The sequence below is a fragment of the Aulostomus chinensis genome, chromosome 18 (genome assembly GCF_037954235.1).
Source record: "Aulostomus chinensis isolate RoL2024-O1b breed Wild chromosome 18, RoL_Achi_v1.0, whole genome shotgun sequence".
Lineage (NCBI taxonomy): Eukaryota > Metazoa > Chordata > Actinopteri > Syngnathiformes > Aulostomidae > Aulostomus > Aulostomus chinensis.
The window spans coordinates 3,456,110-3,474,204 of record NC_141337.1 but is presented as its reverse complement, the minus strand read 5'-3'; the positions used below and the strand labels follow the sequence as shown (position 1 = coordinate 3,474,204).

Below are 18,095 nucleotides of genomic sequence, written 5' to 3'. Positions count from 1 at the left end.
TTCACTTATTGTTGATTTCATCAGCTTGGGCCCAGAATCACACTGGCAGTTACATGTCAGTTACAGCGCGTCAGGAATGATGCTCTTTTTCTTTTTCTTTTTTTTTTTTAAAGAAAATTAGAGCAGATAAAGGCACAGAGTTGGTCCGTCCAGTAGATGGCGCCGTCTGACTTAGAGACACAGAGCAGTCAATCTCAGCACTGAGCCTGTGTGTGTGTGTGTGTGTGTGTGTTTTTGTGTATGTGTGCAATACAAACACTATTATAAATGAATGAGTGGCTACTTCGCTTTTATATGAATTATATTAGTTATAGATTAGTTGTAGATCTGTTCTCGTCCCTTCTCTCTCTCTCTCTCTCTCTCTCCTCTTTTACAGAATCGTAGTCTTGTGTAACCCCCCTCCCTTCACCCCCTCCCTCCACCCCTCTTCATCTTCTACAGCTCACCAGAGAAGCTGTGAATGGTTGGCAGCTCCTCTGTATCTCGCTCAGTCAAGACTGGAGCCACAGCAGCGCGCAGAGCTCCAGCCGGCGGCCCGCGGCTGCCACCTCAAACTGACCCACGAATAATAGCACGTAGATTTTTTTTTTTAAATTGAAGGGGACGACAGTGCTGCTGTTTTTTTTGTGTTTGTTTTTGTTTCGATTTTTTGTTTTTCTTTTGTATTAGTTGGATTTGCATCACTGCGCGCTGAAGGAGCCATGGCGCATTTTACGCACTGCAGGTAACCACCGTGTTTTGGAGGCTCCAGCTAAACAGAGACATGGTTTGAACAGCGGGTCACTTCCCCCTCAGCTCAAATGGCGGCACTTCGTAGAAAATTTGGAGAAGACTACCAGGTGGTGAACACTAATCGGGCGACCACTTTTTCTGCCCCGGTGAAGAAGAAACGACAGCGCTTCGTGGAGAAGAACGGCCGGTGCAACGTGCAGCACGGGAACCTGGGCGGGGAGACCAGCAGGTACCTCTCTGACCTCTTCACCACTTTGGTGGACCTGAAGTGGAGGTGGAACCTGCTGATCTTCATCCTGACCTACACCATCGCCTGGCTGGTGATGGCATCCATGTGGTGGATCATCGCCTACATCCGGGAGACCTGAACCACGGCCACGACTCGTCCTACACCCCCTGCGTGGCGAATGTTTACAACTTTCCCTCAGCTTTTCTGTTCTTTATCGAGACTGAAGCCACCATCGGGTACGGATACCGGTACATCACCGAGAAATGCCCCGAAGGCATCATCCTCTTCCTGTTCCAGTCGCTGCTGGGCTCCATAGTGGACGCCTTTCTCATCGGCTGCATGTTCATTAAAATGTCTCAACCGAAGAAACGCGCGGAGACGCTCATGTTCAGCCAGGACGCGGTGATTTCACAGCGTGACGGGAAACTGTGCCTCATGTTCCGGGTGGGGAACCTCCGGAACAGCCATATGGTGTCCGCTCAGATCAGGTGCAAACTCATAAAGGTAAGACCAAGCGGAGCAATTATCCACCAAAATGGTTGCTTTTTTTTATATATATAACTGCAAATAAACATGTAATGTTCTGCATCCAACATCAAATTTAGTGTCTGTAACGCCCCAAACAGGGAGAGGGAGAAAAAAAATCCTACTTCACAATTAACAACAATTTCTTTTGCACAATGACTGCACACTTGACTGACAGCTGGAGACATCCATTCCCTCTCCAAAAGGAGAAAAGGGGAACAGTTGGACATCAAATATTAAAATGAACTATTTTAACTCAGAGCCGGAGCGTCGGCAGGGCCCTCTTCTCCATACGTGGATTGTGGGAAGATAATCCTGTAGCTGCAGGTGACGTCGAGCATCTCAAACCACCGAGTCTTTGCGGCTATGGAGAGCGCTGCAGTCCTGGCAGTCGACAGTCCAGCGTCCATTCCTTCCACGCCAGTCAGACTGGCGTGAAGCCGAGAGGGCACCCCGAGGAATAAAGTTCTAAGAACTCGGAAGGAGGGATGGAGGGATGGAGGGAGCTCCACACACACCAGCACAGTTCAGTGGAGTCAGTAAAACAGGACTCCTGGGAGGGAGCATGAAAAACATAAAAGGCAATCATGGCAGCCATAAAGAAATTCATTATTTTCTTTCTTTTCTTTGGGGTGTAATTTAATTTCTCTTTCATGGGTTGTATAATGAGTTGCAAAGTGTTTAGAAAATGGCCTCAGCATCACTTTGCGGAGAGGAAGGAAAAGCTCAGCAGTGCCTATCCGCTCTGTGCTGCGGGTTTCAATGCCTCCTGCTAACGTTGTAGCGTAACCGAGATGATTTTGTGGAACGTGCTTAATGAACTCAGGGAAGAAAAAAAAAAAGCAACGGTGCAGAAAATGACCACGAATACAATTCAGATTGACAGGATTCTCACTGAATTCTCGTAATTGAGCTCCTTTCAGCCGTGTCTACGTTCAATGTGCAAAAACGGGCCCATAAAGAAGAGCAACGGCGTCAGTGAGGTGCTTGGAGCTTGTTTATGTCTGCGCTCTCCTCCGCAGCAGCAGCCAGCGAGCACAGTGTCGCCCCGCGTAATGATGCATGCAGGCGGGGGGAAGCAGGGAGGACGGAGCCATTCTCCCGCCACAGCGGCCTCACGAGAACAGTCACCGCTCGCGCCCGGGCCGCAACCTCTCGGCATCTCGATCCCACTTCACGCTGAAAGTAGTTTTGCACTAAACCCACACCACAAAACTGAACAAATCAGTCGCAGTAGTTTATGAAGGACTTTAAAGTGAAACGCAGGATTAGAAGCCAGCCACAGCAGGTTTAATCTAAAAAAAAAACCCAAACAAAACAACCACCGCCTGTGAGTTTCGACGGCTCCATTCAGCCGCCCCTCTGGACTACAAGGAACACAATCCCTCTGCATTTCTGGAGCTTCGTGTGAAACTCAGTGAATGCAGCATCCACTGTGTGCTCCTTTGGATTTTTTTATTATTAATTTTTTTTTTTTTTTTTTTTTTTTTTTTTTTTTTTGCTGTGGGGCTTTATGGTCTAACCTTGTTCTCTCGCTTCAAAGACCCGGTGACAGAATTTTTTGCAGCAGCTCGGCAAGAGAAAAGAAACACACACACACACACACACACATAATTACAATGGAGTCAAACTGCATAAGCATCAACACAGTTTAGGCCGAACACATATTTAGATATTACATGCCACATGCAATGTATTTTTAATTAAAACAAAAAGGGAATCACAGCTCAGACAGAGCGCTTGAAGCGCAGTTCCGGTGTGGAAATGTTGGTGGTGCTGTTGAACTGTGACCTGCCCGCGGTCGTTCCCCAGTAATTAGTGAGAGGAGAAGAACTGAAACTGGTGGGAGAAGTTGGTGAGGAACACTTCCGAGTTGCATTCCTCATCGAGCTGAAAACGGAGCAAACGAACGACAAACCACTGGGGACGCCAACTTTGAACATGAAATTGTGTCCGTCCCCCCCCCGACTTTCAGCTGTAAATGTTCAGACGCGGCGCCGGTTCTGGATATCGGTTTTTGTGAACCGTCTGAGCTGAATCTATTTCCAAAAGAAGGGTTTTGTTTTTGTTTGTTTTTTCACTCAAACTGAAGTGTTTGTCACATCAACATCTGAAATTTCTTCTCTGCATTACAATGTTGTAAAGGTTGCTGCGCGAGGCGATGTCTGCAGATGATGACTCTTTGGATACTGACCACCGGTTTCTGTCACGGTTGTGGGGAAGGTGCGAGAGGGACAGGAGGGTTCTCCCCCTCCCTTGCAGGCTCTCTCTCCCCTTCTTGATGCAACCCTTGGCACCGTTTGAGCTCTGTGAGCATTTGTCTTCCCCAGACTTTTAGAACTTGAGGTAACAAAGTGTTGGCCGTCAGAGCCGCACAGCTCTGGAGGAAACAAATCCGGTACTGCTTCATCTAATTTTAAACCTCCTCAACCAGCCCTCCCTCATTATACTTGAGTTATGGACGAAACCAGAACGTTGGCCCTAAAAATCTGACATGACCGCAGTCGGTCGCGTCGGTCTGCTGATTGGCTTCTGAAACGGGGCTTTTGTAAAATTGATTTCTTGTGTGCGAGAAAAGGACATTAAATGAAGTGAAGGTGTGAAAATCAAACCCACCCCTCCCTCCGATAGCTTGACAGCCATCAACCCTTTTGCCTTCCAGGCGCATTTGCGCGACACAGCCTCCAAACTTTAGATCTTACAAACTCCTCGTAGCAGTAATCTTTGAAGATGTGACCACTGAAGCTGTACACATTTATGCATAGCAAATAAGGTCAAGTGCAGTCAACCCGTGAAAGTCTGTTTGAGAAGTCGCGCTCCTTATCAACGGCGCCCTCAGCAACAACTAAGAAGGCCTCTGTCATGCTCCACCTGTTTTCGTGTCCGCCAAGGGTCGCCGACACGATGTTCCACACCAGCAACAGTGTTTCCCTTCCCAAGTTACCCTCCCGGTGCTGCGCACAGACCCACTGACCTTTGGTTTAAGACGTGCCGCTGGCCATCTGCCCACGCTGAGATACATGGTTTTGGTTTTAGCTGCTGAAGCTCAGGGAGCCAGAGGATCCCCCCCCGTCCCTGAATCAAGAAGTCAGCGTAGTTGCTGAAGCTGCATGAAGACAATGAGACAGGTTCTTGGGGGGGGGGGGGGGGGGGTCAGCTGGGATGTAATGAAGGAAGCAACAGACAATTTGTGTCTGCAGCAGCAGATAAAACAAGAGATGACCTCCAGACCTGCAGGAGGAAGAGCTGGCTGGGACTGTGTGGGAAGTTCCTCTGCGTAGTCATAGTAACAGCAGTTACTATGCCGGACAGGTGTGTGATGGAGTGCTGCGTGAAGATGCACTCTGCCGTCACACTAGCAGACTTAGCCCTTTTGCATTAAGGTCGGTGAATAAGCCTGGCACCCCGTGGATGCTGGTTCAAGACCAGGCCAGGGTGGCCACCCTCTGTCTCTGCTACACGTGGTGTTCCACTTGGCGTATGGAAGAGCGTTCGCCATATGAGGGAACCCAGGTCAGGCTGAGTCCTGAGTGAGGGACCCCGGAAATAGGTGAAGCATGAGTTTGTGGAGAACTCTGGGGCTGGAGAAGGTGTGAGGGATGGATTTTTGCACGAGGTATGTCCCAAAGGTCAGGGAAGCATGACAACGCTGTCGCCACACTTAAATATACGCCTTGGCTGCCATGCCAACAAGGCACGGCTCTTTGGCGTTGCGGTCAGCGAGCATGTTTGAATACCAACTCTTGCTGCCATAACAACGAGCCGCCTGACTTTGACGAGGTCGAAGGTGGTCAAGAGAATTTGTCTTGGGATGCTCTGCTCCCAGTTGCTAAAAGGCTGGTGTACCCTTCTGACACGGAGGAGAGAGAAAAAATTCCTCTTCCTTCACTTCACTTCCTGGTATCTGCAAATATATAAATAGGCAGCTTCAAATAAAAAAAACAAAACTAGCCTGACAACCAGATGTCTCCCGACTGTGTGTTGGAAGCTAGCTCTGGGAAGGTGTCAGAGTTTGATGGATCCGGGATGCCTGCAGCAACACGTTCAGCATAAACGCACATATAGCTCGACGACACAAAGGAAGAAAGGGAGGCAGCGGTGCAATGTTGCCGGGTCAAACCCAGTCAGATTGAACAGTGCTCATTCTGACTGGCACTCAGCTCTCTCATAGGCCTGTCTGAACGCAAAACTCTGGTTGGCACTGCTGTTTGGACTGTACGTTGGTGTAGCAGCTAGCCCTTCTCCACTGTGGTGGATGATTACGGGATGATGGCAAGAGAGATAGAGGGAGCGTTCCAGCGGGAGCTGTCATAAAGAGTCCCGCCATAAGCAGCTGAAATGCAGCTTTGCGTTGCATCCTCGGAGGGCGTCCTGCTGCGACAGCTAGGCTGAAAATATGGCTGGGGTTTGGGGGTTGAGAGAGCTACAGAGAGGCTGGAAGCAGGAGAGGGTGGGAGAACAATTAATCACCAGTAACACTGTTTCTTAATTGCCACGAGTGGTGCCTCTATTTCAGAGACGTCGTCTCAGTTCTTAGTCTTGACTCTTCGGAGGATTCGGCGATGGGCTTTGTGAACATGTCGCTAGGACCGGAATGGGTTCCCGTTCTTCCTCTTATACCAATGGAGATGCAATTACACTGTCAGATTCTGGACGGCGAGAGAAAATCTTTGAAAGCTGCAGAGTCATTGATTATAGTCAGCCGGAAGAGAAGAAAAAAAAACCCTTAAGACTCTTGTATATCCTTCACTTGAATAATTCAGACCACAGATTTCTATACTGTGTTTTATAAGAAGAGGATCTCTAAAGGTCAGAGAGTAATAATCCTTGTCACATTATTTTAGTGTGTAGTAGGCACGTACAAACTGTGTCTTACTTTGGCGCTGCGCTTCTAAGCCCCGCCAAGAATGCTGAACACAATGCACAACGCGAGAAGACTGATGACGCGTTTAACCAATTAAAAAATGTTTTGTAAATGAGAACACAAAGTGGACCAAGAGAGAGAGAGAGGTGACACAGAGGAGGTTTCACCCGCTGCTGAAGAGATTGTATCTTGTCTGTGTGAGTTAGTGCCTCTCCCTTCTTCCTAGAGAGGTCAGTGAGAGTGTTTGCCCCCCAATAACTGACATAGAAAAGATTTCATTGAGACCCTTGAATGTATGTGTACCCTCAGTTTCTGTGCGGTCCATCCCAAGAAGGAAATTGACAAGTTAATTGGAGTATTGATTCACTTGACCAGTTCACCTCAGCTGGATTGTTGAAACGTCAGACAGGCTTTCGGAACGTGCCGAGTCGGCAGAAGGGGTGAGCTCGCTCGACTCCGCCGGACTGTCGGGCGACCTGATTACCTACAATCTCTTCCAAACCACCCCCAAAGCTACTGAGAGGCTGATGAAGGTGTGGCAGAGTGTGGAGATGAGCTGTAACATCAGGCCGCTTTCGGTCCCGTCACTTTTAATCACCACGTCTTCTACCATTAGAAATATTCGCAGGACTGACTGGGATTACGTCCAGTTGACTTGCTGGTGGACAAGATAAGTAGACGAACGTGTGCTTTTTTGGTGCTTTCAGCTGAACCGTCTCCACCAAAGCATTGTATAAAAATGACGCGTCCTTGTCTTGATGCGTCAAAGCCGAGGGATAAAAATCGGTTTCCTGGTCGGAGCAGGGTGTCTGGTTTACAGAAAAGACACGAGACAGCTATCTCCAGATCTTTGTGCAGAGCGAGGCGTGAGAGAGTGCCAGCGGTGGCGGTGTAAGGAGCTTTGCCTGTCAATGTTTGCATACAGTCATCCATCTTTTTAATCTTCAGTGACAAAGGCAGTAAGTGAAAAGTCGAATTTCCCTAAGCTATCGTGCTCAAACCCACGTGGAGGACTGGTGCCAAACTGTATTCAGAAGCCTGTAAATACCTGACAAACGAACAATACTCTCCTGAAAGGAGAGACACTCCAGTGGAAAAAAAATAAATAAAAAAACAATCCAGAAGCGAATCGTGTCAATATTCACAGAGGAGTAGAGTACAATGTTCTCTGGCTTGTTCATCCGTGCTTCCATTCACGGCGTGCTTCTGGGAGGGTTGCATCTCAGGGCAAAGTCGCTTGGGGGCCAGGGTGGAGTCGGACTCAGGTTCAGTTGGGAAGTGACCTGGAGCAAAACCTCAACACGTAGCAAGCCCGCTAAATCAAACATACCTTTGACACTGAGAAAGCTGCCAGCTCCTTTGTAAAGAAACCCCACGGAGGAGTTGAAGGCTGCTTGTTTCTGAACATTTACACGTTTCCAGGATACAAACGCAAAGCAACTCTCCACGTGTCACCACAGTTACTGATTGACAGCGAAAAGTGCATTACGCCCATCGCTAGCCAAACTAGCTACCTCTGGTTAGCTCACTGCTAACCAATGCTAAAAAAAAAAGAAGATTCAATTGTGCTCCAATTCGTTCTTTCCATGTTTTCATACTGAGCTGATTCCAACAGTAAAAAAAGTTGTTTCTCTGGGTTTGTGTGACGCCTGTTTAGCCACCGTTTTACAGCAAGTGGCAGAAGCTACTTCCAGTTAGCCCTCCGCTAACTTGACCAAACCCCAGCTGGATATACCAGACGTATGAGTTGTGTCTTTTTTAGAATACATGCTCGGGGTTTTATTACTTAATCAAAAATAACGTAGTACGATATAACAACCCTGCAGTAAATCCTCCCTCTATGAGGATTACTGCGTTGAGTTTTTTATTGATTCTGTGAAAAGAGGTGGTGATTTATTCTATCGGTCGGTCCGGAACGCTGTAATTTGTGGGGCTGTTGGACTGTGCTGGGTTACGCTGACAGGCTGTTGTAAGATTCTATCCATCCCATTTAAATAAACCAGACACACAGACTGGAGCATCTGGGGGTTTCCTCTGTATGTTACAGCTCATAACCAGCCCTCCCCCGCTTGCCAGCAAAATAATAAAATGTCACACCACACAAAATCCATCAAGGCGTGTAAAGGATATTAAAGATTTTGTAAAAAGTCAATAATTCGATACGGATGCTACAGGAAGTGAATATTTGAGATGATACCAGTCTCAAATGAAACGTCTCATCTGATCGAACGATCGACTGAAATATGAAGCCGATCCATCACGGCGTGTAAGAGATTGTGTAAAATATTTAAAAAACAAATCAATGAAGTGATTTTTAGCAGAGGGTCGACAAAATTGCCAGGCATCACACTGAATTAGTTTTACTGAAGCGTACCCAATGAAATATTCAATTTCCGAAAGGCCTCCTCCCCCCCCCCCCCTTTTATGTAACAAACATACTGTTAAAAAAATATGAGGCAATTCATTAACATACATCCTCCACACGCATCCACTGGTTTCAGCTTTTAAAACATAAAACTGCAAAAAAAATCTTAATTAGCTGGCGAGCTGTAGGCCACAAGACCTGACACACCGTTGGTTATTACAGCGAAAATGGTTGTCAGGAAATGAGAAGCCTATTTTTTTTTTTTTTTTATTCCCCCCCACACCTCTGTTTGAAATCAGGACCTTAACGTTTTTGAAATATTGTTACAAATCTGGACGGTAAATCTCCAGTTTAATCTGCATGAATGCTGTGTTAGAATGGAAAGCTTGACAGTCTCGAGCAAATACATCATAATGATGTGTAATAAAGGCTGATGTAGGAAATTGGTTTTGTGGGAATAACGTGTCAATATTGTAGGATTTACAGCGAGAGCAAAGGATTCAGGCGTGATGGAAACAGGGTGGGACCGAGAGTGTGTGTCTTTATTTTTTTACAAGCTGATGTTATGGAGGAATAATGTGGGGAAGTGTGCCGTCACAACGGAATTATTCATTGTAGGTGAAACCGAGGACGAAGAAAAATGGTGCTTTGCTACTAAATTCACGGGGTTGTCACCTCAAAACAGATTTTCATACATATGTAATTTTATCATTTATTGGGGCAGCTTGATAGCTCAGTCTTGAGGTGTTGCTAAAAAAAAGAAGAAGAAAAAGGGTGTGGGGTCGAGACTTAGCGGCTCCGTGTCCTTTTGTTGGTCTTTGATTGGAAGAAATAACAACAGTTGTTCCACAGTGGTTGAACGCGGAGAAAAAAATTCCGTTCCAAACCGTATAATAAAGACTTTCTTGTTAATCCTGACCTTTGAAAGTCAGACATGTCACTTACAATGACTGATTCTGAAAACCTGGGTTTATCAGTCTCTCTCTCAATCTATCAAAAACGCTCATGGTAAAATAAAATAAAAAAAAACCCCACCTGTGTGTCTACTTCCTTACAGCAGGACGTGAGGAAAGAGGTTGCCATTAAAGCAAAGTGGTGAGAGGAGGGAGGAACCACAGGAAGAGAGAAGGTGAATAGATTGATTAGACCGCATAAGACAGGAAAGAAGCAAATACATCCAAGACCTCAATGCTGGGCTCCAATGTTATCTGGGCAATTAAATGCTTCCGCACCAGTTCCTACTCTGTAGGCAGAGCCTGGCCAAACACTGCTGCCTCATATGTTTGCCCGCAACTTCGTCAAGAAATCGATGTGAGTGCCAAGTCTACAAACAAGTCATCAATGACACTGACGAGAGGCGACAGATGGAAACAGAAGTCATCTTACACTTATTTCTTCTGCTGGAGGACTGTGTTAAGAGAACATTTCCAAACACGTTGGAAGAGAATTTTCCAACAATGAAATATTAATATACAGCTGATTTTTTTTTTTGTTGTTGTATGAAACCTTGATTAAAAAAAACAACAACAAAAAAAACAAAACAGAATCTGTGAGTTTAAAATACTCGCCCAATATGTCAGCTTGGATAGGCTCCGGCTCCCCCTGCGACCCTTAACGGATAAGCGGGAAAGAAAATGGAAAAGGATGGATGAGTTTAAAATATTTATAATTTCAAAAGTGTAAATACTTGAAAGATGTTTCCTGCTTCATGTGAAAAGTCCATTGTTACTCCATGTATGTTCAATGAGTCCTAAAACCCAGGAGTAAGTAAGCATTGTTGACCATCCTATTCCCTTGACTCGGAATCAGAGGAGTTTTGTTTTTTTGTTTTTTTAAGGATTTTTGGCTAAATGCCTGGAATGAGGTCAGTAGTTCACAACATTAGATATTCTAACAAATGATGGTAGCTGGTCAAGACCAGAATTCTTCTCATTGCTGAAAACTACAAACTAGTGGAAAAGCTAGTTGTGGTGACACTGGAGTACAAAGCTAACGTTATGCTATGAATGTTAGCTTTGTACTTCTTTGGATTGCATTTACACATCTCAAATCATGGGACTGGATTTAAGTCGTTAAGACTGAGATAATGAACAGAACGTGTGAATCCAATAAACTTTTGTCCAACTATTTTTGACAATAATCCTAATCTGTGAAAATGCTAACTTTTCACGTTGGCATCGAAAAAATACATCATCACTTTGAGTTTGGATCCGTTTCCTCTCTTCAAATGGTGCCAGTGAGCAGACAAAACATATCTAATCCTTTCCTTAATTTGTTTTTTGTTTGTTTTGTTTTTGAGCTTGAATTTCACTCTTTCTCTTTGTCCACCGTCTGTTCAGTCCCGCCAGACTCCCGAAGGCGAGTTCCTGCCTCTGGACCAGTGTGAGCTGGACGTCGGTTTTGGGACCGGAGCTGACCAGCTCTTCCTGGTTTCACCTCTTACCATCTGCCATGAAATTAACCCCAAGAGCCCCTTTTTTGACTTATCCCAGCGCTCGCTCATGAACGAACAGTTTGAGATCGTTGTGATCCTGGAGGGTATCGTGGAGACCACTGGTGAGGAAACCTCCTTCTTCATCATCACCATCATCGTCATCATTATTTCCGCACCAAAAAAAAAAAAAAAAATCATCACTCTTTTCCGCATGGTTGTATTCCTTCCTTCTCATTTTCACAGCTTTTCTTTCTTCCTCACTATCTAAATGTAAATTCCAATTCTGATATCAAACCACACTGCATTCCTGTCTAATAAATACTTGGAATCTAGACTCTGTGAAATCACATTTACCTGCTTTCCCAGTTTTGCATATTTGAAGAATGCGAGAGGTGGGGTGAGAATGAGAATGACACAGTGATCGAATTATGAGGGATATTTTATTACCGCAGAATCAGTTTATGCCCACTGCATAAGAAAAGCCTGTGGTCATGGATGCGTGTGTCACATTGATGAATGAGCCGGGCAGGTTAGTAAAACTTCCACTCCGCTTTGCAGATGACAGCTGAGGTAATTCTGAACCACTGGCAGCCAGGCTTGAGTACTCTGAGCAACAACACCGCTCTTTCTGTTGCATATTTAACCGAACGACCCCACCCCCCCAAGTTTAAACAAAAACAAAATCCAGCTTTCTGCTTCTATCCATCCTTGTTAACTCTTACAAGGTCAAGCTGTAGGAGAAACCGCAGAGCTGTGAAGGCTTCTGAGGATGGAGGAGGGATCCGAGGGAACACGGTCCGTCTTCGGTCGATAACAATATGACGTTATGGTGCAGCCGGCACATGGCGATAGCTCAGAGCTGAGAAATGGAGAAGGGGAGCCCGGGTAGCGTAACCTTCTCTGGGCTACGATATCATCTTCACACTGACACATAATGCATTAACATGAACACCAGCGCTGTCACCATATCAGATTTCCACTGCTCAACAGCAGACATTTTGGCATGTGTAGCAGGGTAAACACAGATTTAATGAAGTACCTTCTGGCTCAGGCCCTAATTACACTCGTGCTGGTTCAAGTGTCTCAGCCGTTACTGTGAATCAGACAAACCCGGACCCACCTAAACAGATCGGGGTCATTAATGCTAATGATAAGCCATGTGAAATGGCTTCTGTTGTGGCCAAAATAATTCACCGTTACAGTATCATTTCTATCCACCGAATATTTCAAGACAATAACAGTTTACATTAAAATTAATGTAGTTACTGCAGAGTGGGGAACATTAAACTCTTCAGTACGTCACCCAACCAAACCCCGATCCCTAAACCCTGGTTTCGGTGCCCAAAACAAATAAGAGGTTAACCAACTAGGCATGTAGCATGTAGCTAACTCCTGAGCGCTAGCATAGCACTGTGAGCTAGAGAATTCCTGGCACTACATTATTCACAATATGTACTATTAACATGACATCCCAATTTCTAAAATATCCCAATTAATACCGGTATTGTCACACACCTACTGTATCCAGGCGGTGCTTAGACAGCTGCTCATCTTGTTGCTTGTCCCCCACCAACCAATATCAATTATCTCACAACCAGCACTGGCAGATTACCATGCAGTCGCTCTCGTACTTGTCAGTTTTCCTTCATGTCTTAGTGGCAGCATTGATTTGTTACATCAGAACCAAGTCAAGCCTGAAAGCACATTAGATTCAGGTGTGAGCAGCTGCAGGGAGTGGACACGTGAAAGGTGATTATACAGTAGAGCGTATTGAATAAAGGCAGGTTGTGCAAAGGAGTATTGACCCGCTATTTAAAAGCCTTATATCTTCTTTACATATCAGCGCGCCTCTCTGTTGGACCACGTTCTCATTGCCACAAGCAGAGACACTATATATTTATTTAAGTAAATCCCCTCTCTTAAGGATTTAAGTAGCTTTGTCTACCGAAGGAGCTTCTCTTTCCCGAGGCCATCAGACAGCGAAAGGATGCCCGTCCGAGTCCATGGTCAGGATCCCGATCTCCCCATGCCAACTTCCTTGCACGTCGTGTTGCCCGTTCATCACTACAGGGGCTTGGAAGTTGCTCATAACTCTTGTTGCACTCTTCATCCCTGTGTGTGGCACGTTTGTGTGATATATGTTGTGAACTAACATCCCCAACCAAGCAGAAGAAGCCAAGTCGAGCAGCGACACACGACCACAAGGTTGCATGCTGTTCAAGGTCCTTCAGGACAGGGTTATATAGGTTGGGAAAGGCCCTCACAGTGGCGATCAGCCTCTCTCCTCTTCTCTCTGCTGCTTGTTAAACAGTAGAATGCTACAGCACCTCAATGTAAAGCCTGCCTCTCCCCGTGGGCGTCTGTCGGTCTGATCTTAAGCTTACATGATTGGCCGCCGCAGTGTGACATCAGGTTGTGTTTCTCTGAAATTTTCCTGGGCTCAAACCCCTGCAGCTAAAACACACCATCCCCATTCAAATGAATAAGAGAACCTGCACTTTAGTCTTATTCCAATAGACAGTCTTAGCTGAAGACTGTGTACTGTTGACAGAATGCACTGTTGCAAGTTGCAGGAAAAAAAAATCTTACAGGGTTTCGCAGTTATTGGTCTGACAGATCAGCTCCATCTACAGGCTACGCTTTCCCTAATATGCTGATGACACACTCATTACTTCTCCGCGTGTGTTGGTTTCTCTGTTGACCTAATTTAGATTGTGGAAAGTAACAAAGTTCCGCGGCAAAGTTTGGGCATCAGAATGCACCGTGCAAAACAAGTGCCAGTGGAGGCTACACGAAGGAATTTTAAAGTGTATCTTCTTCAGGGACGCCCTGCACGCTGGCTCATGTTTGCATGGTTGTACTGAGGGTTTTTTTATTTTTATGCAAGATGCACTAAACATGAAGCAGCTGGTTGAATACCCATATGATGCCTGAATGATGAAACCGAACTGGCATTGCTGCCAGGCTCTAAAACCCACAAGCCTCCACTGCGCTTGTATTAATGCTGTCTTCTTCATCTCCAGTCGGCAAACATATCGAGATGCCACCGACAAGGGAAGACTATAGAGCTGGAGAACTGTCCTGGACTCACCCTCACGATTAAAGCCAAACCTTTGGGCTAATTAAGAATAAAAATGACCTTTGTGTAGATGCTGAACTGCTGAAGGTTTATGTGGATGAGTAGTGAGCCTGGAATAGCATCAGGCAATGACATAACACTGCACATCCCATCCCTCAGAGGGATGGGATCAGACTCCTACTCGAGAGCTGTGTTTAACAGAAAAGCTCAGGTTGTAGCAGAGCCACTGGATCAGAAAAAAAAAAACGGACTAAGTGCTTATTGAGCGCGAGGGGCCCTCAACAAACATTAAGGTGCCAAGAAAATTATTTTAAAATACCTCGGATCAGATGGAAAAACAGTGAGGGAGGTGGCACGCGTGTATAATCCTACGGCGGATGCACAAGCGAACACAACTGCTGCTCGAAATGTTGTACTTTCTGTCATTCTTTCACCAGTAGCTCTAAGATGATAAAAATAAAACGTTCATACTAATAAATTAACGGCCCAGGAGTTCCTGGTGGGGCTGCAGGCGAAACATTCCACTGAATATTTCGGATTTTTTTGTGAATTGGTTTTAGTTTTTATTGCTTAAATTCCATGTAAATGCAGCATCGTCCTCCTGTGGTGGTTATTTAATTGAGTTAAACCCATTAAAAAGATCATTTACACCCCTTATCACGTGGCCTAGCCACGATCCCAATAACGTGCATTAAAATGTGGAATTTGTCTTGAGCGGAAGAGTGTATGAGGTATTCATTACTGGTGAGATTTGGCCGTCGCTAGCATTCATGGGAATTTTACCTTCCCTTTTTCCAGCGTTCCAACTGCACACGCTTGTCACCTGCCCAGCACCAAACACCGAGGCTACGCCCGGCTTGATTGCACCGAACAACACGTGCTATCTAGTGAGCTGCAAGAATGAGCGCAGTCCAGAAATAAGGTTCAAGTATCCACACTCGCATGCGTCGGGGTTGTACGCCTGCCTGATCCGTGCCAATCACGGTGACCTTGACCACCAACACTTTTTTTCCCCAGTTCATCCCTGTGTCCCAGTGGACATTTGAGCCAAATCTGATGAATTTTTCCTTCAGACATTCCAAAGGTAATGCGCTCACGTGAGCTGACAGTGACCTTTCGCCATCCGAATCTTTTAAGTCTGTACTTGACGAGAGTTCCTTTCATGAACAAGAATGAGACGTACAGACAAACAGAAACCCAAACGCATAAAAGTCCTGGTGGCGGGTTTCACCGTCACGAAGGCGAGAAAAAAAAAACCCACAGTGTCCTGCGTTATGTGAGCGTTACCTCGTGCTGGGTCTTCTGACGTGATCTCAGACCGTTTTCCTCGACCCGTCTCTTGATTTACGACTATCTTTTGGCTTTTTCCTCTAGCTCCATTTCATCATTCTTCGTGTCACGTTGCTGCTTTTCATTTATGGAGTAACTCAAGTGTCTCAAGGAATCGCTCCAGCTCAGCTCAAGAGCATAATGAATCTTTCTCCAAAGACGGTTATATCTGAGAGGAGTTTCTTACAGGCGACTATTGGCAATCAACACCACATGTTAGAAAACAACATGGAAGGACGTGACCCATCTGTTTTTCCATTGATACATTGACATGGGAACAGTGCAGGTGCTAATTATGCTGATCAGATTCAAACTGGCAGTATTCACCACCAACACAGAAACCGCTGATGACAACCATTATTGACCTTTCGCCTGTATTACCAGCACATTATGTGAGAGTCACATGAACGGCTCTGAGTACAGGCCAGAATACATTAAGAAAACAACACACAAGACACCATTAATTTCCCTAAATTGCTATAATATGTAAATGTATTCTTCTTCTTTTTTTTTACATAACAGCTTATTAGGTATTCCATTAAACTACATTTGATCTGACATTGCTCAGAAAATGGAACAGCCTACAGCTGCATGGCTGCTCTCGAGATCCAGACAAGCGATCTTCCCTGTGAGTTTACTGTTGGAAAATCTGCGGCATGTAAATGTGGGATGAATAAAAACCAGCGATTCAACGTGCAATAAGGGAGAAGAGTGGAGATACGTTTTAAAATATTGACCTTTCGGGTCCCTCTCAGCCAGCGATGTTACGGTGGACCTAACACCCATGTAATGACAGTTGTTAAAATAATTACGGTCCCTCTCTCGTAGGTATGACCTGCCAGGCTCGGACTTCATATACTGAGGATGAGGTTTTATGGGGCCATCGGTTCCTGCCGGTGATGTCCCTGGAGGAGGGTTTCTTCAGAGTAGACTACTCGCAGTTCCACAGCACGTTCGAAGTACCAACCCCTCCATACAGTGTCAAAGAACATGAAGAGAAGAATTCCCTGCCCTCACCTTTATCCACTCCCACCCCCGCACTGACTGAGAGCCACGGGATTCGCCGTAACCGGGTTTTTTCTGTGGACTGCATCAACACTTCAGATGAAAAGGGCCGTCAGGGGGGTGCTGGGGGTCGCCTGCCGAGCAAGCTGCAGAGGATGAGTTCTTCCGGCAAGGAGGACCTCCAGAGGAAGGTGCTCATGCTGACCTCCCAGCACTGTGAAAAGGCCTGCAGTACAGGAGACCTGCCCCTGAAGCTGCAGCATCTCAGCTCCTCGTCTGGTCCTGAGGCGGAGAATCGGCTGCAACTCAAGTCCCTCAAGGTGGGATTCGAGCCAATGACTCAGTCAACTGGAGACCTGTACCAGCACAGCCTAGCACCCGTAGTGCCCTCGGTCCCAGTCCCCATGCACAGCCCACTGCTCTCTGCTAGAGGGAGGCCTGAGGACAACCTGCCGGCGAAGCTACGGAAGATGAACGCTGACCGCTGACACCCAGACAGACAAACTCCCACTGACCTCTGAGTCAGACATAGAAGAGGTGGAAAAAAAACTTCCAGAGATGTACTTTTACCTTGACAGCCTTTCGAAAGAGAGAACGTAGTTTCCTGAAAATTTATCGAGTTGTTTATTTTCCTCTTGAGATGAAAACTTTACTAGAATTTTTGTGTTACATAACAAAAGCATTCATGCAGGCTTTATTACACGACAAGAAATCACAAAACAACCTTGATCATCTGCAAGAGTTGTGCATGTATACACTAAATCCATTGTTTAATGTATGCACCACTACACTTGATAGTCATTCTTAGTTTTATCTATATATAAATGATATTGAGCTGATAATAAATGCCGTTTGATCTTTCTTTTTTTTTCGTGTTTTGTTGTCGTCACACCAAAAACTTTACTTTACGACCTCACCGGGCTTATTTGCCAGATGTCAGAGAGCAATCCCATGGCACCACGCAGCTTTAATAGGTTGTTGTTAATGTTCTTATTTTGTCCCCTTGACCGGGCTTCATGCAGCACCATCGGCTATGAAGTGAGAGGATAATGAGCTGCGCTTCTGTGGGGGTGAAATATGATGGCTGTTTGAGAACGAAGGCTGATTATGGTCGACTCCTCTGACCAGAGAGCTAATGTGGCCATTGGGGCATCATGTCAAGCAAACAACGCCGCTAGATTGTGAGGTTGTCACCCAACTGTTTGTCAAAGCAGGAAGCAGGGCTCTCCAATAGAACAAGTCTCCAAACCTGGACGTAGTTCAGCACTGGTGAACTCTGTGGTTAAATGCCCGAAATAAGGTCTGTGGGTAACGACCAATGAATACCGCTGTGGGGGATTTTTAAGTAGTATTTTGAAGTAATCATGTACCTTAAAAGCAGTGGGTGCCATCAAGTACCTAGACAAGACTACGAACTGCAGAATTCTGAAGAAACGTGAAGGTAGTTATGGAAATGTTGCCGTCTGGGATGGTGCACTGAACCAAAAGAAGAAAAAAAAAAAAAAGACTGTATGAAGGGTGGAGCACGGATGG

The 18,095-nt window shown here is 45.7% G+C and overlaps 1 pseudogene across 1 annotated transcript; it reads left to right on the top strand.

The window, feature by feature from the left end:
* The first annotated feature begins 506 nt into the window (after positions 1 to 506).
* LOC147244706 (G protein-activated inward rectifier potassium channel 1-like) lies at positions 507 to 17,453 on the top strand (annotated as a pseudogene). The gene is made up of 3 exons (XR_015109973.1): positions 507 to 1,465; positions 11,055 to 11,271; positions 16,386 to 17,453. The product of XR_015109973.1 is annotated as a G protein-activated inward rectifier potassium channel 1-like (transcript).
* The last annotated feature ends 642 nt before the right edge of the window (positions 17,454 to 18,095 follow it).